The sequence below is a fragment of the Calliopsis andreniformis genome, unplaced genomic scaffold, assembly GCF_051401765.1.
Source record: "Calliopsis andreniformis isolate RMS-2024a unplaced genomic scaffold, iyCalAndr_principal scaffold0022, whole genome shotgun sequence".
NCBI classification, from domain to species: domain Eukaryota; kingdom Metazoa; phylum Arthropoda; class Insecta; order Hymenoptera; family Andrenidae; genus Calliopsis; species Calliopsis andreniformis.
In genome coordinates, this window is record NW_027480432.1 from 9,512,192 (window position 1) to 9,537,981 (window position 25,790).

Here is a 25,790-nt window from a genome sequence, read left to right on the forward strand (position 1 = left end):
TCGCTTGTTTCTGAACACGTTCAAAGACGTTTAAACTGGTTTGGACTTGTCACTGCCGCTTCACTACCAATAAATCATCCATGCATTTCATTACAGTACCACAGAGTAAACAGCGTTAACAAGTAAACGCAGATAAAAACAGTTTACACTTTTCACAGTGATTTTTTTTCACTTCAATCTGCCATTCACATCCAAAATGCAAAGTCTCAAGGTGAACTTAGACTTTTCACTTTGGATGAAATGCAAATGAAAACAACCTTTACACTATTCACCATGGACGAATCATCCGCGATGATCAGCCAAAATGAAAAGTCTAAATTCGTCTTAAATTCGTCTTTAAGGTTAGTGTACTGTTGAGAGCTGAGAAGTTGTCAGTGAGACGACATAAGAGCAAGAGGAGTGCTCAGATCACTGCAAATGATAGCAGTATGTGTAACTAATACGACTAATAAGGGAAATGCATGGGTACCATCTTTATGTATTCTTCTGCAAAGCCAACTAGATCCACTGCCAACTTCTGAACATCTAACAGTATCTAATACTGGACATTAGCTATATCTTCAATTACCAAACTGCAAAAATGGTAACAGGGAATCCCCTCTTTACTTTTACAGTTTGGCCACTTTGTGGCGTTTCACTTTCTAAAGATATAGCTGTCTAGTTCCAGCATTAGGTACACTTACCCTCTCGTCGCCCATGTACGAAGCAAATCACTTACTCGAATTAAATAGCAGCGCAATTTCTTGGCGTGCCTCAGATGATCAGTGGACTAGAAGGACTATCGTGCCTCCATCTTGTCGCGTGGTTTTCTCATTTATGGTAACTCACTGCAGTTGCTCGACAACGAGGAAAATCGATCTCTAAATCAACACTCACGGTGTAATTCCACCTTGGCCGACATATTGGCCACTGTTACGAAACACCGGCCATCATAACGTGCAAGAACGTTTCAAGTGCATGCGGGAAACTTCGCCTTTGCGTGGCATTGATTCATAGCTCCCTGGAAATGGCATCGCATAATTAATATCTTTTAATCGCCTCTGTTGCGTTTCTGCGAGGCTATAGCGAGCAATTTTTGTGTTAGAAAATTCTGTGGAGCGTCAAGATGTGAATAAGTAGTATTACGTAGAGAGTATTGCTTAGAGTTTAGAGCCAAATTATAATAAAATAAATTGCATTGAAAAAGTCCCCAGGCTACGAAATCGAAAAAAAATTAAAATGTTTTTAGGAATGGTAGGCTACTATATTACCCACCCATGCAGAGAAACAGTACCTTCTAAAAATATTATATATTCCAAAAATGCAACAAACTCAGTTTTACATTTTTTTCTAGTTGCTGCCGTTTTTCATAATTGGACAGTATAAATAATCCTTAATTACTGATATCCAATTTTTGGGTACTGACATTTATATCACGTTGAAAAATCAGTCAAAGTTACTCTAACCCACATGTGAGTCATGAAATCGTGAAAGCGTTAAGTTAATTGAGTTCCTAGAGTGGTTGTCCAAGTGACAAAATATTAAAGTATCTAATTTATTATATACTGAAAATATCCTCTAAATATATAAAAAAAAAAATACAAGTATGCAGTAGAGAATCTATAGCATAATACACAAAAAATGTTCAAACTATCAGAACCTAAGTTCTTTTTAAATCATACCTACCAAGAGTGAAACGAATCTCAAGTTCTCTAATTCTGCTTAATCTAAATATGAAATCTGCACAAACATCTACAATCTATGTATATAATTATCATACTTCCTACAACACTATAAAAAATTCTCCAAGTTTATAACTTGGAGTTTCGCCACAGTAAAGTTTCCCAAGGATTTGATCCATTAATTCGAAGTCAGTTTCACCTCGATTCTTGGTATCCTTCAACTTCACAGGAATTCTATGAGCAGGACTCATCCATTCGTCGACCCTGACCTTTGTCCGTCTCAAAATCGAGGTTCCAGGAAGCATCGTGGCTCACCTGTCGCTGTCTATTTTAGCTAGTCGTAGTCAGAATTTCTGGTCGACTCAGCCAACGAAATTCGTTTGTAATTTTACACCTTCGTCGCTTCGATCAGCTGTTTTCGAGCATCTATCGTGTCGATCGTGTGCCACCGCGATTATGTTACAATCAGTAATCACTTTTGTAAGATAGTGTCGCGTAACTCACGTTTCTTGAGCACTGCAAGTACATTGTGGTTCCTGTCAGTGGGTTTAGGATGGCATAAAATGAGAAGTGAAATTAATAGACACTTGGTATCATATTTAGGCTTGATTTTTCAGTAATTTCGTTCTGTTATATAATATGAGTGTTTCAAATTACAAATTTGAAAGATTTAAAATTTTTGAATATTGAAATTGTGAAGTGTACCAATATTCATGTGTTTCAGTTTTCACTAATGCAAGTGTGTAGATATCCTTAAATAATAGAATTTGCAAGACTTCAAGTTTTCAAGTCTTCAAAGTGTAAAATACTTCAATGTTTAACATTTTTATTACCTAAATAGAGATACTCAAATAATCAGATTTTCAGGATTTCAAATCTCCACGTTTTCAAATTGTAAAATGTTCCAATATTGAAATATTTGAAGTTCCTAGTATGCAAAAGTATCTTTAAATATTCAAATTTTCCAGATTTCAAATATTCAAATCATGAAATGTTCCAATATTGAAATATTTGAAGTTCCTAGTATGCAAAAGTATCTTTAAATATTCAAATTTTCTAAATTTCAAATATTCAAATCATGAAATGTTCCAATATTAAAATGTGTTGAAGTATTCAAATTTCCAAATATCCAAATCCTTAAATATTTAACTTTTCAAATTGTCAAATGATCGAATTTTTCTCATTTTTTTCAAAAATTTTAAAACCCTTTTATTTTATTCACTTTCCAGAATCCAATTTCCAAAACAAAATCTCCTATTTCCAACAATAAAACATTTTTTGAAATCCCTCAATATTTATAACATTATTGAAGTATTCAAATTTCCAAATATCCAAATCCTTAAATATTTAACTTTTCAAATTGTCAGATGATCGAATTTTTCTCATTTTTTTAAAAATTTTAAAACCCTTTTATTTTATTCACTTTCCAGAATCCAATTTCCGAAACAAAATCTCCTATTTCCTCAACAATAAAACATTTTTTGAAATCCCTCAATATTTATAACATCCACAAACGCTCGTTGAAACAAAAAACCATTTTGCATTTTCTCGATATTTAAAAGAAGAAAGAAAAAGAATTGTAAGTACAATAATGAAATATCAACCAAAAAACAATTCTTCATCCTTAAAAACAGTTTATTTCGCCAGTCACCTATCCATTTTTCACAATTTTCCTAACTACCCTCCAAGTCTCTCAGTCAGCTTACTTCATCCCCATTTCAATAACAAACTAAAAAAAAGGGAATAGTCGATCGCTTCGAGTATTCCTACAAACAAGTGCCCGCAGAAGTGAGTCCATCAAAAGTTAAAAAGTGTGAAACAGTTCTTTCTTGATGCTGACTTCCCAGCCTTTTGTGAGCCACGAAAGTAGTCCAATCGATCCACGCTGTTCAGATGGCGGGGCAGGAAAGCTGAGAAGCTGTCGAAGGTGAAAGTCTCCGTGGATGTTTGTGAATTTCATGCATTTGAATTTCTACGAGCTGTTCCGTCCAAATACATCTCGCTGATTCGATCAAACTCGATCAAACGCGTCCCGACTTGAGCGATGCAGAGTGGAGGCCGCGTGGAACGTGTAATGGTGAAAGTTCTTGCGTTCTGTGACGGTCTTGAATGGATTCGATCGCGTGCCAGGAAGAATTTCATAGTAATGGGGTACATGCATCGATCTTCTTTAGTCTCTGAAGGGAAATTAGGGAGTTATTGAGAGATTATTCTATTAGGAGACTCAAATGATTCTAAGTTAAATGGATCGACTGTGGAATTAAATATTTACTTGTATGTATTTTAAATAGAAAAAGGTGAGGATCGATCAAGTACTTTGGGATTATAATTTTAAAAAGTTCAAGCAGTGGAATTACCCTTTTGGCCTATGAATAATTCAATTTTGAGGCCCTATAGAGGAAATGATATGGATCTCATTACAAAATTTTCTACCCTAATGCTTCTCTTGTAACTTTGTAAAATTTTGTAGGTGTAGTGCCTCACTTAGAATTTTTCACGTACCTCTACATTTTTAAAAGCTCGAGAAATTTTATTTTGTCTTTTAAAAAGTTACCATCCCTTGCAAATTCAATTTTTTGATATAATTTTAGGTAAAATGATAGCCTGGCGTAACTATCTGGACGAATTCGTAGATCATGGATTGTGATGAATTTATGGAAATTTGAAACGTGTAAAAAAATAGAGAATTTATATAACATTAAAAAATATAGAAAATATGAAAAGTAAAGTACAAATTATAGTAAAATTTGAAACAACTTATTAATGTGGTTCCATTCTTTTAATTGTTCTATGAAAATATGAAATTGTATACAAATCAATTACACTTAGATACAGAATTTTTATTTTCTATATACAATCAATTTTATAGCCCCAAAAGTCTATGAAAAATTCCAAAATATATTTAAAATGTAGATGAATCTATATAAAAGTTTTTTAAGTTTTTCTTGTCTGAAGATATTACTTTAATTTTCATAAAAGAGCAACATCATTTCGCGTAAGAACAGTTCGTTAAGTCTTAGTTAACTAAATATTAAGTACTATTAAACTTATCGGGAGGAAGTTCCTCTGGGTTAGATTATCCTGCAGCGAAGTGCTTAAATGCAATTTATACTTCAATAAAAATTTCCTTTCTTACTTTCGTAAGTAATTATATTTTATGGATGAAGCAGAAAGAAAAAATCGTCTACATATTTAAACAATTTTCGAAGTAAAACTTTGCCTTCTCTTATTATCTCTAAGTATTAACATATTCTTTTCGATATATTCTGGCTAAGTATTATAAACACAATTAATATTCTAGATATTATATTGTAGAAATTTCATTTCCTGCTAAAATAATATCACAGGGAGTTCCTTCTCAAAAGAATTATTTTCCAATTTTAGCTTCAATATTGCTAAAGTTAACTTCAATAGCTCTACAAATTTTCAATACTAACTGAAATCTCTTTTAGTTCTAAATGCTTATCTACTGTCAATCTTTTGTATTTTAATATTAGAATTTCTTATCCAAGTAGTTCGAAGTTCCAGTTTGAAACATTTCATAAAAACTTGAATTTCATTATCCTTGCAAGGTTCTTTTTAATTAAAGATTAGTGTCACATTGAGTGCTTACGATGGTTACTAATGACAAAAGGAAAGGTAAGAAAACAGGGGCGAGGAGAAAAATTAAAGAAATATAATTGTATTACAATCGAAGTTTACATTAATGAGTCAAATAAATTTGTTTCTTACAGAAAGGTTTGAATCAGAAATTCTGTTCAACATATTTTCATAATCACTTCTGATATTTCTGTACCTCAGTTCTTATATCAAAGAGCCACGTTTCCTCTTTTCATTTCTCGCCAGAAAAATTCCTGTCCAGATTATTCATTCTTCCCCCCTCCACAAGACATTGATTCACCCCCTGGCAAAGGCAATTAACCCACGCCATGTTGGACTCCGATCCATCCCCATTCTCGTGCCACAGAGGCTGGTTAGCATTCGCAACCGATATTAGCCTGGACGTCGAATGCGTTCGGCGTCCACAGTCCCATTTAACACCGCAGAATCTGATACTGTGTCGTGCACTTGTATCACGAGCCTCGCGGATCCATTGCAAATGGAATCACTGTGCAGGGGTTGGAAAATGTGGCGTAAACAGTTCGCGAGCACGATAAGAGGGCCAGTGGTCGATTTACGCGGCAGGCGATCGAGAAGTCGACACCTGGAAAACGCGATCGCGGACGAGGGGCTTCTACGCTTTTATAACGCTTCGTTCTTGCATTCCAACGCGTCCCACATCTCGAAGATACGGCCGTGTTTACTGCGAGACTCCGCGGAGCGATTTCTGGAAGCAGTTTTAAATAAGCAGAGATATTTCCAGGGTAACGAGATATCTCGGTGTCTTCGTCGTGACTTCGCGAAGTCAGAGTAGCTTCCACTGTTCAGTGGGTTTAAATGTTGGTGAGATTGTTCATTTGCGTCTTCTTTGTGAGATATATTCTTGTTTCGTAAATGAAGTTTTATTTTTATGTTGCATCAACTGCACATCGACGACTGCTATATTGTGCTATCTACGTACACTGTCGTGCATTGGTAGAGACTGGGGTCAACTGTAGTTCTTTAGAATACAATAACTCAAAAAGTATTATGCTTAAATTAATTATTTTTTGCAGGAAAATGTTAGCTAATTATCTGAGATTATTTATTTACAGACACTTTACCACAATCCTTACATTCCATGCACTGCACCCATTAGTCTATATAGATTGTTACGTTACTTTTGACCCTGATAAATGGTGTTACAACTGTCCCAGACATCGCGTTTGAACTTATACTACAAGTTTTCAATAAGAACATACTCAACAGTTTTAATTAATGACCAGTATTTGTTTTAAAAAGTTCAGATTGAAGATTTTAAAAAAAGTACTTACTTGATAGGGAATAATACTGTCACAATTTGAACGCATTAAAAGAATGATACTTTGATATATATTTGTTTATATTTTTTTCGCTAGGATATGGATGTTATATTTAAATTGGAGTTTTGCATCATATATTCAAAATGTATGTATATATAGTTTATTTGTATCTTTCTTCATTGCATTTAGTAAAAGGTTTCTTATCTTCTTCAGTGTCTTTACTTCAGTTTTGTTTGAGAAGACACTCTTCTATTATCTTCATTTTTTGAAGACTCTGTTTATCTTCTCTTGTTCTCAAAATACGTACATTTTTCTTGCTTTTTAAAAATCTCTTTTATTGTTTCCCCCTTTCGATAATAGTAATTCTTAAAAGTGTTTAAGTAATATTTCCTATAGAACAACTTTTTCGAATATTTTCATTTTTCGTTAAAGTTTGAGACCATAAAAAAGTTAATTCACTAAAACTCGTATTTCATGGCCCAATGCTTCGCCATTTTCTTCATCGTTACTATTACTCTTCCGCACCATTAAAACCTGTGGCATTATCATCCCTTTATTGTCATAGCAGTGTTTTATATTTTACTGTGATTTTTGTTAACAGGAAGATATTTTCATTAGGTACTCTTCTCCTATTATTGCTTTATCTCTGTAGTATAAAGACTTGTCACTTTCTATCTTTTATGTGAAGTATATCTGTTATTGCTTTATCTCTGGCTTATAAAGATTTTGTTACTATTTTCACCTTCTAAGTGAAACAACTGGAAACTTCAGATTTAGTAATATGAGGTCTCTTAATTGTTTGTGGGTGAATGTTAACAATCTCCTTAAAAATTGTTCTTGTAGCAATACTTATTACTAACATAAAAATGCAAATAGTGAAACTTTAATAATTATTTTATTGTACTATGAGGAATATTTAAAAGCTCTTAAAAAGAAAAAAAAAACACTATTGAGTTAAAAAAGAGACTTGTATGTGATGTAATAATTATAAATAATTTGTCACATTTTTCAGAGTAACAAATCTTCCTTCTGTTACCCTTTTTTGCACGCCTCAGAGTTGCCCAAACAATTCCTGATTATTTAATTATCCACAGAATTCTGTCGCGCTGCAAGCATCGAGCTCATAAAAAAACAAGAGATACCGTTAAAATTTACTTTCTGCTCGAACGACTCTTTTTTGCCCCATCAAAGCGAAAAATAAACGAGATAACAATTCCAAAAACTGCGAGCACCAGTAACGAGTTTTTAACGAGACCTTACTTCTGTTCCCTTTTAATTCTCAAAGCAGAATTATAATTAATATTTCACCCCGTTAAACATGCTTCTCTTCTATTTTTCTCTGAGTTCCCCCATTTCGACCTTCTCTGATCAAGACCCTCTTCTTCTCCCACATGGATGACGTGGAAATTACGAAACTGTTCAAGACGTCGTCGTTAAAGCATCAGAGAGCAGTTTCGTTGAGGCATTATTTTCAACTTTTCTAAGCCAAGCAGGAAGATTTCCCTCAAACACACTTGACAATTCCTGTTAATACACTTGCAACCCCTGGTGGTGCACCACCTTGATGAATAATGCATTGTTCTTCTTCTCATTACCTTCTGAAACGCCCTCTATTGCAGTCCATTTTGCAAGAATAGAAGGTAGCAAGCTAAACAGTCGGCGTTTCTCTCTATCGATCACTGATAAAGTACAGAGCATGGCGCAACGTGTTGCGAAATTCCAGGAAAACGGCTGCCGAGTTTTCTGCTACTGGTAGAGCAACGTGGTGTAATGTTTGCGACATCTAGGACTCCCCTTGTTGGGTTAATAATTCTATCAGAATTTGCCAAACACTCGTGACGTTGTTTACGAATTAGAGACCCGCTGATAACCTGTATCGAACAGGCAGGACCGTATATTTCTCTGCCAACAGAAGTGTCTCGAATGATTAAAATATGTCTTCGAGCGTCTATTTCCGGAGACTTTTCGCTAAGAGTTTTCTAGGCACTGTCGTCTTGTGACGCTTGAGGTCTTGGGAAGGGAGAAGGAAGATCGGTTCAATGTTTAGTGATGAGTTTGGGTGCTTGGTGATAGCAGAGATAGTTGGAGGTTCTGTGGAACGAGTGAGTAAGGACCTGTGGGGTCGTTTGTGAAAGATTCAGGGTTTTTGAGAGCTTGGGAAAGATGGTTTTGTGAAGCAAAGTGTATTGATGGGGTGCTTTAAGAGGGTTGACCACCTTGACCATGTCCAAAAATGAATACACAATATTTGGGAATTTTTTTCATAGGTAATTAACTCACAATCAGTAAGAAATTCCAGTATTTTTAGTAATAATAACCTTTCGCTATTATGAGCGTGTGTATACGTTTCATGAATTGGCTGCTACCAGCGCTATGGGCGTATATACACGCCATAATAATAAAGTATTCCTCGTCTACACGACCCATTCGTCAAGAGTACGCAGCAGCGGAAGGTTTAATGTATTTTTAGCTTTATTTTGCCATTTTTTAAAGTAAAAGGTCTACAAATAAAATTCCCCAAAATTATGTACCAATTTTTAGGCATGAGTACGATTGTCTAACCCCTTAAAGCCACGTTACTACGTAAACAGTGCATAGTATAGATTTGTAATTAAGTTTCATTTTTATTAGGTCTAAATCTGTGTGTTTTTAGCAAGTATTTTCAATGAAATTTGAGTGTATTTTCGATGTTCTTTTTTAATGTGTTCTGTTCCATGTAGAAGGGTAGCTTTATATGTTTATATAATGAGTTACTGTGATTATGGAAAATGATTTATAGTAACGTGCAAAAGATCCATGATTTTTTAGTTAATTAACTTCTAAGATATTTTGGATATTTTCCTTATCAGATGTTGAGAGTTGGGTTAATATAACTGCTATAACCTCATCATGCTACAATAGTAGAGGGTCAAGACGTGCGTGTTCTTAGAAGACACTTAGAACGTGTCTTGTCTCTAGCTTACCTTTAAAAATTCATTTCTTTTTTTCCTTTGCATATTCTGCATGTGGGAATGTGGCTTTATGTGTATTATGTACTATACACTGCACACGTGGAAAATTAATTTATAGCTTTGTATGCTTCGACTATCCATAAAAATTAATCTTTTCTATGCCATTAATATCATATATGCAAACGTGACTTTGAATGTATTAAAATGTGTGAAAAGGTGACTTAACTTTTAGCCTTCAAGAATTTATTTCCTATGCCATTCGTTATCTATGTGGAGAAATGCTTTAAAAGTTAATTTTTGTTATGCTTTGGATTTCACACGTGGAAACATGACTTTAAGTATTTACATTCAAGTACCTAAAAGAATTGCTTGGAACACCGTGTTACTGTAATTCACCTTACAAAATTAATTTTTTCTCTGCCTTGCATCGCACACGTGGGTATGTGGCTTTACTGTTTCCTTTTCCAAGCATAATACAAGTGGTAATGCAACTTTTCTCTTCAGATATTGAAGAGTAGACTGCTTTTAAAACCACTTTTACTGTAGACTACTTTTAAAAATTAATCCTCCCCATACGATACATATGTAGAAGCGTAGCTTTAAGACTATCGCTTGCTACAACGCTGCACACGTAGAAAGGTAGCAATTTTAAGTAGCAACTTAAAGTAGCTCCTGAGTGTGGACTACATTTAAAACCGAACCTTTCTTAAGCCATGTATTCCACACATGGCTACGTAGCTTCGTCCTCTCATTTTCACACATGGAAACGTGACTGAAAGTACCACTTCAGTGCAAGTAAATTCCTCTCAAAAATTAATTCTTCATAAGCCTTATTACACAAGTAGAACCAGAACATTACTTCAGTGACATCTTGACAAATCTCTTTACTTTTCTCGAGAATTCTCTAAGTCATGCATCATCATTAACACTCCGTTTACGAATGCTTCTTACATACCTATCTCTACATATGCGTGTTAATTTGACGTACGAATAAAACAATACATTTTTTTCAAAAAACGACATAATTATACACTATTAACTTAAATATGAAACTGATAAATTAAAATGAAATGAAATATTAAATTATTTATTTTAAACTTATTATACTTACAGAAACAGTACTGTCAAGTCTTTTGTATCAGATGTGAGGTATCTGGTTCTCAGAGTATCACCGCTCGCCATATTGTTTATTTCACTTTTGACGATTACTTTCTTGAAGAATTAACTCTTTCATTATATTTAGATTTATTACTGCAGTAATGCTTTAGTGAGTGAAGCCAATCTACTAGCATCGATGCTTATTTTACTATTGCGTCAGATTGACGCATATCCGTAGAGATAGGTATACCACACAATTTCAAAATTAGAAGGTTTTGAAGAGAATGAATTTGGATATATATTTGTGTCGTGAAATGGATAAAATTCAGTATAAAATACCAGAGAAAAAATGTAAACAATTTACCTAATTTTTCACATAAAATTCGAACTGCGTCAAAATGACGCTCCGTAAACGAAGTGTTAAATCTCGCATAATCTCGTTTCTGATTGACAAAAAAAATAGCTTTTAAAAATACAGGAGTCAACAGCAGTTTCATCATAACTGAAGACCGCGATATTTCGTCTGTACAAAAATACCATGATTTATCAATGAATTTGTCGCGAATGGTGGGAGTATAAGGTCACAGAAAGGAAAGCTCACTATTTGCTCTTTATCTTGGGGAAGGTCAATGGACGGCCTTGTTCATTCTCGAGTTTTCCTCTTATCTGTTACTGCACAGAGGATGCGCTGCAAAGATGCAATGTTCCACGCAATCAATCGGGCGTCGGTGTCAGGGCACGTGTCGACTTTCTGACAATTGCCCACGCGATTTTCCCGCCTTCCAATGTTCGAATCTTGGAAGTCTGAAAATATACGCGATTGTTTTATTTGTCTCGAGAATCCCGTGAATCCTACTCGTGAAATGAAGGTCGATTTTGAGGAAACGTTATTGTATGAATTATGAGGTAATGAATTTACTTTATGACTCAACTTTAACTCAGATTGCGGGTAATCTGCTGAAGTATTTTCGTTTATGTTCTTGAGTTTTGGGTCAGAGAACACGAGTGAACTTATCAGGTCAACATTTCTTGGATTTGGATAAAAGAGGCTTTTAAAAGGATTTTGATTACTTTTAAATTCAATTGAAATTAGAAATGATTAATAAATTGTTCATTTATGTAAATTGAAGACTAACCCTAGAGGACTAACAATAAGTGTTTAGTTTATTACGAGATTCCAATTTTATTAAATTTAATATAACAATTTTATTAAATTTAATATAACAATATCTACTTATTAGTTACGCAAGAAGCAATTCTGTAAATGTTTCACTTTTTGTTAGATCCTTCTCACAATTTGCCATAAACCTAAAACTATGAATCTGCATAAATATTTACGATCTCTTAACAATACATATTCATAATATTCATACACTTTTAATTAATCTTGGACACATTTTACTTGAAATAAAAGAACAATTATTTTGAATAATGAATTATTTCGAATACTTCATTATTTTTATTTTACAAATAATATAAGAAATATTTAATTTGTTTTAATATTTGAATTTTATGGACTTAAACTATACACTTGAGAGTATTTTAATGAATTTTTACAGAATTTTTTTACATATTCAAAATGTGTGAAAATAACACTAATGTCCTGTGCCATTCCAGAATTAATAATTCTTCTTGATTATCAGTGACTAAACTAAACTTATTTTGTACTATTCTGGACATTAATTTACATTACAGGTCTCTTTTTGTACACTCTCCTTTAGTAACGGTTTAATTTTCAAGGAATCTCTACAATTAATGTACTTCAAGCAGTGGCGCAACACATGTACATATTCTACTCTAATTATTCAGTTACAATACAATCAGAGCAAATATCTATCAAATTCTTAGATAATACGCATAAACATGTGATTCTTGCATAATCTCGAGTTTTCGTTCGAATTTCAAATCACGGTCCTCCTGAAATATCAAACCGTATTCGAACTCGAACGCCTCCCCGTGTTTCAAATCGAACGCCTTCGCGCTCAAACTCCGCTCGAGCCCCTCACTTCCCCCGAATGACGTCACCGTCTCCCTACGCGCCACGATTGGCCGCTGGACGCCGCGACCGAGCGTCACGGTCGTCGAGGAGGGGGAAAGAGCGCGCGACGCGTCGCGGGCGCGCGGGGCAGAGAGGCCTCTGCGTGAGAGGAGGGCAAAGCTGTCTCGGCGCTGTGCTATTTTCATCGGCGCGCCACCGCTGGCCCAGATTCGATGCGACCGTCGCGACGTGAACGTGATACCCGACCTCTCCGCGAGCTCGCTGGGCCTCCCGGCTCGATCGCAGTCTCCCTCGATCGCCGTCCACGCATCTCGAGAACCTACGCCGCGTCTGTGTAAGTAGAGTTGCCACACGAACTCCCTCCTTGGACGTACAGTAGTGCCTTGCATCCTGGAACTTCGCCTTGCAAGCTGAACGTCTCTGTGCGCGTCCACTTGCTACTGCCTTCTCGAATGTAGCTTCCGTGGTACCTCGCGTAAACAAACGTAACTTGAATTATTACGTATCACTGTCTCGTTCTAGCTCTCTAGTCTCTTCACGCCGAGGCAAAGTTTAGGTACAGACCCACCCTTGCAAGCTGGCCAGGTTCGGTCCCGAGCTGTGGCCAGGATACAGGACACTACTGTAGTGGGACAATTAGGTGAGGGAAGAAATAATGGATGTCCTGTTGCATTGTGTTGCTGAGGTCTGGATTAACCTGTTAACTGGACGTGACGACATATTTCGTCATGCGCGATCTATTACTGCAATGGGCATGACGACATTTTTCGTCATAATATAACTATGAAAAAAAAGTCCCCGCTGTGAAACGAGTTGAACAGTTTATTCCCCAGTTAACAGGTTAAGTCTAGGGCTTAGCTTATGGCCTAACTAGATACTACGACACACGACGAAATTAAACGATCGACAAATATCAACAGTGCACGAACAAATAACATGTACATGTCTCACATTTTAAATACCACTGCGTACATATGATTGATATACATTGGTAGGATTTGTCGCAAATAATTTTGTCCAAGCGACATTCAATCAGGACAGAGTCTTAGACCTAGACCAATAGGACACTCGTTTCAGCCAATAGGACACTCATTTTTTCTCCTGCCTTACGATTCCCTCCACCATGTCCAAGGAGGGAATTCGTGCGGCAACTCTATGTAAGTAGTTCCTCGCGCGCGACGAAACAGTCCCGCCGAAGAGGCACAGGTGTTCGCGCCCCTCGGGAGGTTCATCGAACGTTTCGAGAGAGCGCACTCTTGTGTGACCTCCCGCGGAATCCTGGAGTGAAATCTGCTTGTAGGCGACCCAGTGTGCACCAGTGCGCGTAAGATGTGACTTCCCGGCGTGCTCTGTGCTCCCGCCGTCTGTAGAGCGCCGGAACCGTGTAACGCCAGTTTGGTTTTATTTTCTGTGCGACTGTATTTCGAGTTTCGTGCTTCCTGAATTTTCGTTTGCTCGAAGAGGAGCTGGGGATTTGTGTCTAAACTGTGCCGAAGTGGAATTTCGCTGTTTCGTCGTTAAATGAGATTCAGGTAAAATAATGAGACTCTGTGTGTGTGTGAACTAATAGATGATTGTTGAGTAGATCTAAATAGATCTCGTTCTGACAAAATCAGTGCCCCTTTGTGCACGTATATACATTCCTTCAACATCGAAAACAGAATACGCAAGAACAAAAACTCACAAGTGACAAGAACTTGATCTGCTTAGATCTATTTAGATCTAATTGTGATACAATTAGTTCTTTTATGTAAACATGTACAATACTTATATGTAAAAAACAGGTGACAAGAACTAGATTTATTTAGATCTAGTCCCGAGAGAATCAGTGCTTCTCTGCGTATTATTCGTATCTCATGAGAAGTCCTCTAAAACGCATTAGTGGAAGTGCATTCCATGGGACTTCTCATGGAACACGAATAGTACATGATGAACTCTGCCTCTGCGCTCCGTGTCGTGTCACGTGGCGGCCCCGAATTTCCATCGAATCGGTTGACCGAATGGCCCATTCAAACAACGAGCATTGCCAGTTCACCTGCCAGTTCCTTGGCATTGCGAGGCTCATTAGTGAGAGTCTTTGGCAGTGGAAGGTTATTAAACGAGTTGTGTAAATGAGTGGGTATTGCCGCAGGGATATTTGGCGGGCGAGGATTTGTGAGGGTCTGGGGATTGGGAAGGTTTGTAGGTTAAATGAGAGTCAGGTGAATTCGAGACTGAGAGAATCGGTTCCGTGATATCAAAGGTGTTGGAATTTGGAATCTAAGTGTGTAAATTTGAAACGATATTTTAGTGGTTATATTATAAACTATAGTCGCATTGTTTATAATAAAAACAGCTCTGGTTAAGCTTTAGGTTTTTTTTTATTAATTAGAACACGTTTTACTTGGAAACGAGTTTTACAAAATGGAATCTGTCGGATTAAAAATGTGATATGTATAATGTAAAATATTAACTAGAAGGTGTTGCAACTGTTTCTTTTGTTTCCTGGAAAAAGACAAAAATTGAGGAGTTGTTATCGTTAGAATAGCAGTTCTCTTTGGAAATATGTTAAATATTATTTAGCACGTATAAATAATTTTATTATTTCAGAGTAGTAAATATAATAATGAAGCAATAAAGTTTATCGATTTTTGAAGGATTAACTATTAATTACATACTTAGATTAGGAATTCAAAAATTTGATAAAAGGTAGAGTTTATCAATTTGATTTCTGAAATGCTCATGTTCTCTAGATTGATAAATTTTTTTCTTTTAATTTAGAATTGCATTTTTTAAGTTAAGTTTTCAAGAATTTTATATAATAATAACAGATGTTTTTGTCTACAGACTCCTATAAAATGGGTAGTTTTTTTTTTCTCAATCTAACTTTTGGAGTACAACGTTGATAACATTAAGTATATTTGTTTCATTGAGTCTGTTCCATATTCTGAAAGCTGTTTCACTAAACTCTTAAATAATAACGCAGAAGATTTCAATGTGTCCTCTACTTGAAACTAAATTTTAAAATACAGTATTTACAATTTCATGTTATTCGATTGAGTCTATCATATATTTTGAAACACCCTGTACATCCAAGAAGCCGTTCCACTGAACTCTCAAATAATAAATCTGATCTCAAGAATTTATCGACATACATACTTCGAAGTAGATTTAAAAATACACCACTCACAACATCGTCAATTTTCCTCGTTCCTTATTTCTTAAAGTCGAACGCACGTTCGAGAAACTCTCAACTTCAACTCAAATCTGTCCACATTGAAGTCTCTATTTTCGTCATTCTTCATCTCCAGTTTTACGCATCAGGTGACACATTAATGCAATTTTTTTCACCAGGAGACGTCACGTCTATTATAAAAAGGGGTGCTAACAGACGTGTGCGAGGAAAACACATTTCTTTTTCTTTCTAACTCTCTCCTTAGCTCTCCTCTTAGCTACAGGCAGTTCGTGTCCCACGAGAAGCTTTATGGAAAGTATTGCCCTTAATCCTTTAAGTGTTTCGTCCGTATGTTGTAGGATCAAGCAATAAATAGATACATACATAAATGCATAAATCAATCAAGTATACGTATGTTAAAAATTGAGAAAGAAATATTCAACAATATGAAAAGTGTAATAAACATTTTACAATATTTGCAAGATAAAATAGATTTTTATTTAGCATCTCCAGAACTCCAAGTTCGAAAATTGTTAAGATAAAGAGACATAAATTTCCTTCAGAAATCTTTGGTAAAATAATTTGTGAGATAAAGCGAAGGGGATAAACTAGACAAAATGATTTCACAACAAATAAACACTTTTCATCCTGCATCCACATATAAATCAATTAGAAAATGGCACCAAACACTACTGAATAGTCAATACTTACATTATTCCGTGAGACACTTTCTGAGACAAAAACAGCACAGTGTTGCCTCGATACAAGTTCAGTAAATACTTAAATTCCCTAGGAGCTATTCATTCAATTTACCCGATCCTCGATTTCAGGAAGCAACTCTAACCTGCTAAGGCGTAACCTGATCTTAGAAACGTGTTTCCTGCATTCCTCGTGCAATTTACTGATCGCAAATGGCGAGCTTCCACCGAGACAATACTGTACACGTACATACTGTTCCTCCATTCGACCATCTCTGCTTTGGCTCTAAAACCACCAGTTCTACACACTCCCTTGCATCGTGTCTCAGAGCGTGATCGATCGATCAACCAATTTTTCTCTCGTCGGGCAGCGGTCCACGCTCGTTGTCGCTAAATGTGGACTCGGCACGTGGGAGTATGTGCGCCCGCAACTGTATCCCTGTTCCCTGTTTGTCTGGCCACCCGAGCACCGCCGTCCTCGCCGTGAATCGTCCGCCATTTCTACTATTTTTATCGGCTGCCTTTCTCTCTCCAGGCACATTGAACTTACGCGTGACCCACGACGCTTCTCGCGGTTATGTGTACAAACGTAAATATGCGTGCACGGGACGTTCATGTGTTTATTATTGTTCGATGTCTCTGTTGAAATTTGGTCTTCGGGCGAGAAACGCGTTACGAGGCTTTGCTGAGTTTTTTGTGTTTGTTTGAGGATTAGCAAGGTCGTGAGCGTTTTTTCTTGCATATTTATTGGTGTTTGGTTCTTTGGGCTGGGATGGTTTGTTCAGATTGAAAGAATTGTTGGGGAACCAGTTCTGTACCTCAGAGCCAGACTAACCCAAGTCAGTTTCTTTTTGAAATTAAGTTTCTCGCTGAGTCTTGTTGCTCTTCCTCCGTGTCCTTAGAATAATGGGAATTTACTTAAGCTAGGTTATATTAAGGAAATTTGATAGTATAAATTACTTGAAATAGTATGTTAAGAAATGGGTAATTGCATTTATTTTTTGGCTTTCTTGAAAAATAATTAGGAAGCTTAGAGTAAAGAAAGCTTTGCTCTGAGCCAGAGAGAATTTCACGTTGGATCTCAGGTTATTAATTACTTGTGCAGAGTTTGGACATAGAGTAGCATATTAGTGTATACTAGTATTCGTGAATTTTGAAAAAATATGGGTGTACTTAATCAGACGCTTTTGTAGGAAATAATTAGCTCGTATATTAGATATTAAAATATGGAATACTTATTTTGCGATAGAAAACTATTTAGAGAGGAGATATAACTAAGGATGCTATAGAAAAATTGTTTAAAAAAGAAATGTGTAATATGACTATCTGACCCATTTTCTTTTTGTTTTCTAATAATTGCTTTTATGTAATAGCCAAAATCAGTAAACTTTTAAGCGCAATATCTTAAAAACTATTTGAAAAAAGGTATATACGTTAATGGTTACAGAATTCGTTTTAAGACGCACTATCAACTGATTAGATAAAAAATATATAATCCCATTTAAAAAACTGAACTTGACCTTCGTATCTCTGTAAACAATAATTTTAAGAAAAAATTGTTACAGCCAATAAATCGTCCCCCTTTTACCATTCAATTTCGCGTAAAGATTTTTTCATATCTTCAATAGATTAGGAAATAATTAACTGTTTACGATTTCGGCGACACACTGTATAACGAGTGGCTCGCGTGGAATTGCACACGCTTGAAAGAAAAATTAACCTAATTACAGGACATTAACAGAACACGCTACTTTTAGTACTATATACCTACCCAGACCTAACCTAACTTAATCCATATCTAACAAGTTTTCTGTGAATATCTCAGAAACTAAGATCGACTGCCAATTTTGTCAGAGGAAAAAGTTGTTCAAACTGACAACATTTATAACATATTTAAAAATCATCAAAAGCAGAGAGGACCCATATCATCGTCTACTTTCCCCCATCTAGTTCCAAATTCAACTTTCACCTAATTGAAGCGTTTTTGCGGAAATTAGCATAAGCGCTAAAATTTTTCAATCGTAGCGTTTACTTTCCTCAAGAACGCTTCAGTTTCTAAAATACCTCTTAGAAATTTTCTAAATTCCAACGTTCAAGTGCTGATCCCTCCAGACTTCATATCCAGCTCGATCCCATCGCTAAGTAGAATGCAAAATTCAATTACATTAGAAACTGTCTGCGCGGTGCTGGCTACCTTGAAGGCGTAACAAAGAGCACACCTGCAGAGGAAGTATAATCGTTTTAGAAATTGCGTTCCGAGCAACTGACCTTGGCATGCGCCAGTCTCTGAATTTCAGCTCGATAGTTATTTTCGAGACGAGGCAGATGTTACTGATTGACGGAGCTACATTTTTCATTCGACCTGGTGCCATTAAAAAATTCACGATGAAACAATTTCGTATGATCAAAAGAGTCTTCCTTTGTGCTCAGAGCGTCGCGCGAGGAAGTGGGAAGTTCCGTGACGTTGCAATGCATTTGTAAATAATATTGTGACGAGAAGAACTGAGATTTTCGATATTTTCTTTTTTAACACGTGAGAGCTGCGTGATCCTTGGAACAGCGTGAATCGTTGTAAAAATATTGATTCGAGTTGCTGGAATGAAGTAATGTGGACGTGAAGGAAATCACGAGTATTGAAGATATGATGATCTCTGAGTTATGTGAGGATTGAAAGCCAGATTTACAGTTATGTATTTTGGCTTATATTTTGGGTTGGGAAATAGCGTTTGTTTGAATATGTTTGAAGGAGAGAGTAGTTTGAGGATGACCAAATCACTCGAATATTTTTTCGTAAGCTCTTCAATTTTTCAAGCTTTTGAGGTATTTAAATCTTAGAAATCGATCAATTTTTTAAGAAATTGTGTGTCGACATTTCTGGCACATTTTATAAGAATAAATTGTATAAATTTTGGGGCTATTAAAATTGATAAATTACTTCATTTCTTGTGTGTTTAGAGTTTGATAGATTGTTTGAATTTTTGAACTATTGCAATTTTATAACTTGCTCAAATTTTTGAGCCTCCAAAATATAGCAACTTATTCAACTTTTTGAGAGATTGAAATTCGCCAAAATTCTTAAAATTATTAACATAATTTATAAGTCAGTAAAATTTTGCATACTGTATATGTTACTTCAGTCACTCAGAATTCGAGTTTCAATTAATTTTCAAGTTGCACAAATTTCCTAAAGCACAAATATTCCTTAGAGTATTCAAATATTGAAGCATTAATAGTTTGTACTTAAATACTTTAATTTTACATTTGTTAATTTTTACAATTATGTTAACTGTTAAAGTGTTTCCACTTAGTTAAATTATTTCCATTTTTCTACTCCATTCTCCTAAAAATAGTTCAATTTCTGCCAAACAATTCCAATCGCTATGAAGTGACTCCAACTTAGGAAGTATTTCCAAACGATAACTTATCTCGTTAACTCTGATTAAGAGGTCACGTCTTTACTACCGTAAGGGTCACCAACCACATTTTAGATACGCAGTAGTTCTTTTTATGACGTTTCCACCAGATGAGCGTCAATATTCTTAGAATTCTAGACAACATTAATATCATTAAAAACCCTATTATTCATAGGTCATAAACTCGTTACTGTTCCTACTATTTTTTGCAATTAGTGTTTCTTTTTTCCCCAGTCTGACGAGATTAAAACGTTTCCTATGTGTTAACTCAGATACATATAATCTACATATAATAACTCAGCTATGTACGTTCATCTCTTTTACACCTTTTTATTTCAAGAAGGATTCGAGAAAGTAAAATGCAATTGAAAACAAAATGTGTGTAAAAGTTAATGCTACAAAACTGTGCGTCTGTGGTTTTCTTTTTTTGAAATTTTAGTAAAGATGGACGAATACACTCGTCTCTCGCTCATAGTACATTACATTAAATTATTAAATATAGAGACATGAAAAACATAGCAAAGACAATTGATTAACTCCATGAAATAGAAAGCAGTACAACTTAGCAATACAATAGATTATAGATAATGTATTTTAAACTCGAACTTACTGTAAAGAAACAAAATAACATATTAATCCTTCATGGGCCGAATTTTTGTTTTAAATATAGACAGTTTGCACAGCTCTTGTTTTGGTACTTCTTTATTTTAGTCCTAGCAACCGTCATGAATATTGGTATTGGTTGTCTCGGAGAAATTATAGAATTTTTCCGAAATTCTCCTGGAAAAAACTAAAATTATTTGATAAAATGTTAAGTTAACATGTGACCTGAAAGTTACACGAGCCTATAGAGTGTCAAGTGCTTACAATGAATTATTTACGAGATGATTAATTTTGTTTCTCAGATATCAAACTCTTAACCAGAAACCAAAAATTCGTCAGAATTTCATTATTTCAATAAATACCATTGCACGGATAATTCTCTCAATTTTTGAAAAGCTAGCCACTAATCACACGCTCAGATAGAATTAAAAATTTAATAGAAACTGGAGTCGACCAGTTCATCTTCCAAAGGACTCGAACAGCAATCTAATAACGCAGAAATAATAGGATAAAATTTCTTGCCATATTCAAGAAATAAGGCTTCACATTGCACGAAGAAGCTTTCCGCGCAAATGCATGGATAGTGGAATGGTTGATGCCATGTTAAGCGTTTGCAGAAGTTGATCGATTCGATGAATCCAATCAATTTCCCCTGACTTTACGATCCATCGATTCCCCGCGCCAATTCCCACAGATAACATTACAATGTCGGTCGAGCAAACAAGCGAGCCCGTTTTTTCCGAGAATCCCGTCGCCACGATACGATGCACGTGATCCTGACATTTGGAACGCGCTATATTTATTCGAAAAACACGTGTTTACCGAACAGCCCGCGTCTTCACCCTTCGATCTATAAATAAGCACTTGTAGGCGACTTCGCGCTGCCTTTGTGAGAGTTCGCTAGATTCACTTTAAAATGACGTGGAAAAAGTTTCTCAATCTTGTGAAAATTCTCTGCTGGAAATGTGCGAAGAAATAAGCGTAGTTGAAGAGAAGAGGGTGAAGCAAGGCTTGTGGATATTGTTTAACTTGGACTCTTTTTTGATACAAATTTTGTTGGCCCTCTAGATATCTAACATTTAGAAGAATCTTGTCTTGAAGGAATTGTGTGCCATTAGAATGCATATTAACCCCTTGATACAATTTTCTTTCCTAATATTATCACCTTTGCTGCCGATCTAAAACGTGTAACCATCTTAAACTGCCAACAGAAAAGCTCCTATTGAACGAACATAGACGTCTCACGCGATGGCGCGTGATCGGTTACTTGCGAAAAATCCTCATCACGCGTTACCGCGTAATCGGCAGCGAAGATGTTGTAAAAAGTACACGAGCCAGATTCGTCAAAGTACGGCAAGGGGTTAAATAATTATACTGTATCTGAGAGCTAACTTAGCTCAAGTACTTTTTTATTATTTTTCAAGAGAACAGAAAAGCAAGGGCGATCACTCATTTCTTGATATAGTATTTGAAGTAGTTTACAGTTGCATATTATTAAGTCTTCTTTACTTATGAGGTAACTTATCTAGATTCCTATTGGGTGTTTTAATGAAATGAAGAGAAAGAAGTAAAATGCAATATGAAACTTAATTTTGAGAAAATGGACTTGGGTTAATATGATTCTTAGATATTGTATTTATTATAAATGAGATGAGGATTAGGAGGTTCTTTCCAAAAAGGATCATTCTACCTGTTACTTCTATAGTAATCCATAGAATCTTTAATATGAATGTGGGAAATTTGTATCAACGTTAAAAGGATACATTTAAGTATCCATAATCTTGTTTATTTTCTGTTACTTCTGTTTCAAGGAATAATGAGGTGAGAATTAGGAGATTTGTAGAAAAGATGATTAATCTACCTGTATTCTTCTATAATAATCCATAGAATCTTTTACATGAATATGGAGTATTTGTTTCAATTTTGAAAAAACAAGTTGAGTGCCCATAATCTTGTTTGTTTTCTGTTACTTCTGTTTCATGAGATTGATAGATTAGTCTTCTAAGAGCCCTTATATGAAACCAAAAGAGAGGCTCTTCAATCAAAAACCAGAACTAACATTTACCAACAGCTGTTCACTCATGTGCTTCATAGTCCTAACAAAATTACATCATTCTAAAATAGAAAGTTAAGATATTAGAATTTTGTAGACAAGCATTATTTATAGTTGAACAAAAATAAGTCGTGGTATAAATATTAAAATACCTATTAAATTAACGTTAAAAGTATCCTTAAAGAAATCTTGTATCCTATTAAACTCAGTAACTTAATTTTCATACAGGTATATAGAATTAAGTAGGTATTGTAGATATTCACAAGAACAATATCACAGAAAGTATTTCCATTTTCTATATTCCCCAAAATATTTTCCATAAGGTAGTTCACTCAGTAACTCAGTACATCATTTAGTAACAGATGTCCATTCTTTTAATGAAAAAATACGTTTGAACTGAAGAAAAAGGAAAAACCTTTTTTAATAGTCAATTTATATCGTTTAAATTAATAATATTTACTAACAAAGAACAACTTAGTAGCTATATACTAGAATCTAGAGTATCAAATCAACTACGACTCAACACTCAATCAGTATCCAACATTGGGTCACTACAATAAATAATGATATTAAAGTACTTAATTATTTATGTATTTATTATATAACATACTGAAATATCTAAACTTATCGTGTGATCAATTTAAGAAAGTTCAGGCAACCCTATCTTATTATTTATCGAAGTGATCCTCTATTGAACACTTATCGAGACACCCAAACTTACTGCATGCTCATTTATCGAAATATTCAACTACTGGACACTAATCAAGTACTGTGTCTCAGCTATCTCTTACCAAATTAGAATCTCAATATCCAACAATTGCGTCAGCAAACGAAAAAAAAGAGGGGAATTGTCGTTAAACTCTAATCTGATCCTTACGTCACAACCAATTATCCGAATGGTTGCATCTTCGAGCTCTTATCAAACAGAATCTCGCAACAGCGACGTGTCTACGTAACCGAACCAATATTTCACCTCTGTCGAGTGGATTTACGAGGTCCGAAAACCGCGGGCGATAAAAGTTGTCGGGACTTTCGTTTGATTTATCCCTGTTCGAAACTCGTCATGGTCGTCGTCTGCATTGCGTAATGAATTATGAAATTAATAGATAAATGCTGCCCCTGTCTCCTTTCGCGATCGATTTCCCCTCGACAGGCTGTGAACGAGAGCCAGCGGTAAATAAGGGAAGAACAAAGCTCTCTGTAATTCATCGCGTTCGTAGTAAGCTCGTTAATGGGTGAAGACGAGTTAACTCAACGTTTCGAAGCGCCCACGTAATGGGCGGGACTAGGCAGCTTGCCGCGAAACTAATTAATAATTGCGATTTGTGTAGCGGGAGAAATAATTGCACTGTGGTGTTTAGTGTTTGTATATAGGCACGGGAGGAATTAGTTAATTGGATTTTGAGCGTGTTTACATTTGTTTTGGATTAACCAATGTGGAGGGACTCTTGAGGAATTCTTTATTCTTCGCTTCTTGAATCTTTTGTTATTTTACTGTTTTAGAAGCTCAGTAGTTCGAATTTATTTGAGGAAACAATTTGTTTTAATGGAGTTAATAATATCTATTTATTGTTAGATAGGTGAATTTGATATTGTAATGGGGATTGTGGAATACATTTTTTATTTTCACAACTTTATTTCTATTTTACTAAAATTTTTGTTCATTGAACTAATAAAGCAAGGGAAAAAAGAGAAATTAATGTGAAATGATAATTCTGTGGTTGTAAGGTGAAACGACCTATGTCACATTTTTAAGAAATTCGAGCTAAGGTCTAGAATATAGAGTTTATATTTTCATCATGAGCAGGAAATTTGTAATCGCCTTTATTAATTATAATCAATAGACCTCCTATCAGAGTTTTCTGCACGCGACACTTATTCAATAACTAAGCTCTCACACGCGGATTAATAAACTCCATAAACTCCATTGTCGCTTTACTAGAACAGGCTTCAATGAATACTCAAACAAATTTGTGAAATCAGTTGCATTAAACCAAGCAAACGTTTATTTTCTGGAAAAGCAAACGAACGATGAATATTAAAAGTAAACACAATGGCTTGTGCTTAATGCAATATTTTTATTACATACTAAGTTTATCTGATGTGGAGGGTGAAAATATTGAATAAATTTTTTTATTCGTGAAAAAATTGCAATTCAATGTTAAATAACAATATTAATATTTTTTATAAAAAAAAGTTAAAACTGTAATTTTACTTTTTTCTGTAAGTGTTTTAATTTTTCTTTTCCCTTTTCTAGTCTCAATACTTTCCTATAAGAAAATATTCTAGGTATCTATAAAAACTGAATTCAAATTAACATTAACAATCATCATTAGTAGATGCTAAATTTAAAATTAAAACTTCTTTTTCTCTTTTCTATTGTTAATAATTTCCTATAAAAAAATTCTAAGTGTGTATCCATATAAATTGAATGCAAATTAACATTAACAATCATCATTAGTAGATACTAAATTTAAAATTAAAACTTCTTTTTCTCTTTTCTATTGTTAATAATTTCCTATAAAAAAATTCCAAGTATGTATCTATATAAATTGAATGCAAATTAACATTAACAATCGTCATTAGTAGATACTAAATTTAAAATTAAAACTTCTTTTTCTCTTTTCTATTGTTAATAATTTCCTATACAAAAATTCCAAGTATGTATCTATATAAATTGAATGCAAATTAACATTAACAGTCATCATTAGTAGATACTAAATTTAAAATTAAAACTTCTTTTTCTCTTTTCTATTGTTAATAATTTCCTATACAAAAATTCCAAGTATGTATCTATATAAATTGAATGCAAATTAACATTAACAATCAAAATTCGTGGATACGAATTTTTGTATCCATTGAAATAACGTGAAACAGATGTTAGAATCGTTCATTTAGCAGAAAATTGTCCCCTTCGTTAGAGGTGTTTTCATTCGATCGAGTCTTCTGGATGGCGATACTCGCGATGACCCTTGACCCGCGATTCCCCTTGTCTCGCGTTTTATTGTTACGCGCTCGGCCAATCCCCCGATAATTAACAATGAATTTGTTTGTTTAAGTTGCTCAACGATTTCAGGGGGCGGAGGTTTCGTAACTTTGCTGAACGAGAACTCGCTGCACACGATCCAACACTGAACAGTCAGCTTCCGCGAATACTCGGGGGGAAAATTGGAAAACTTTAAGCATCACTTAATTAGGATATTGTTAAACGTAGCATATCCTCTCATTTAAAAATTACATATGCACTGGCTAACTTTTT

At 35.0% G+C, this 25,790-nt stretch overlaps 1 protein-coding gene across 3 annotated transcripts in view; it reads left to right on the forward strand.

Moving 5' to 3' along the window:
* Positions 1–25,790, forward strand: part of LOC143187358 (PRL-1 phosphatase-like) — a 96,642-nt gene that overhangs the window by 35,439 nt on the left and 35,413 nt on the right. For 2 of the 3 annotated variants that reach the window (XM_076391520.1, XM_076391519.1), the window contains exons 1-2: positions 12,791–12,944; positions 13,911–14,142. The exons of the other annotated variant lie outside the window; for it this stretch is intronic. The gene's annotated coding sequence lies outside the window, so the exon portion shown is untranslated. Of the gene's footprint in view, positions 1–12,790; positions 12,945–13,910; positions 14,143–25,790 lie in introns of those variants that run through there. 3 annotated transcript variants of the gene reach the window in all.